Here is a 1,136-nt window from a genome sequence, read left to right as displayed (position 1 = left end):
ATTTATTAGAATACATGCATTTCAATGAAATTGATCTCCAGAGCAAAGGGCATTAACCCAAGAAAGTTGCTATATAATATCTCTCCACCTAAACATCCTCATCTTTGTGTATGCTTTTTGTTGCTAACTACACATTTGCAAGAGGATGTATCTTTGTGTATGCTTTTTGTTGATGCTATTCTTCTAGTTGATAAGACTAGAGAGGGGAGTTGAAGGTAAACTTGAATTATGGAGGTCAACCTTAGAGTCTAAAGGTTTTCACTTAAGTGTATCTAAAACTAAATATATGGAGTGTAATTTTGGGCAACCAAGTCATTAATAAGAGTACACATTTTTGATATCTTGGATCTATTATTCAGAGTGATGGTGAAATAGATGAGGATATTATCAGCATAATTCAAGTTGGATGGTTGAAATGGAGGAATGCATCGGGCTTGTTGTGCGATAGAAAAGTCCCCCTCAAACTTAAGGAAAAATTCTATAAGATGGTGAGACATGCAATGCTTTATGGTGCCGAATGTTGGCCATTAAATGACAAGCATAATACTAAGTTAAGTGTTGCAGAGATGAGGATGTTTAGGTGGATGAGTGGATTTACTTTTCACTCTCTCTCTTGTTTTCTCTCTCTCCCTCTCACTCTCTTTTCACTCTCCCTCTCTTTTCTCTCTCCCTCTCTTTTCTCTCTCTCCCTCTCGCTCTCTCTAACACTTGCTATCTATCTATATCTCTTGTTCTCTCTCTCTCTCCCTCTCCCTCATCTCAATGCTAGCTCTTGTTCTCTCTCTCTCCCTCCCTCTCTTTTCTTTCTCTCTCTCTCTCTCTTGCTCTCTCATATATCTCTCTATCTATCTATCTCTCTTGTTCTCTCTCTCTCCCTCTCTCTCTTTTATCTCTCCCTCTTCCTCTCTTTTCTCTCCCTCAATCTCTCTCTTCCTATCTTGCTCTAACCCAAAGCCATAATCAACAAATTAGTTCTACCCTAAACTAAAATAACACTTAATAAAAAAAAACTTTAGATCTACCCAAACGATTACAACATTACCTCTTGCATTACTACCTAAATCATCCAAAATATCTCTAACATTTGCAAATGTCTAGTGAGAACAAATAATCAAAGAAAAATGATAAAAAATTAT

Source organism: Dendrobium catenatum, unplaced genomic scaffold, assembly GCF_001605985.2.
Source record: "Dendrobium catenatum unplaced genomic scaffold, ASM160598v2 fragScaff_scaffold_1638, whole genome shotgun sequence".
Taxonomy (NCBI): Eukaryota; Viridiplantae; Streptophyta; class Magnoliopsida; order Asparagales; family Orchidaceae; genus Dendrobium; species Dendrobium catenatum.
The sequence above is the reverse complement of the archived record's forward strand: the minus strand, read 5'-3'. Positions refer to the sequence as shown.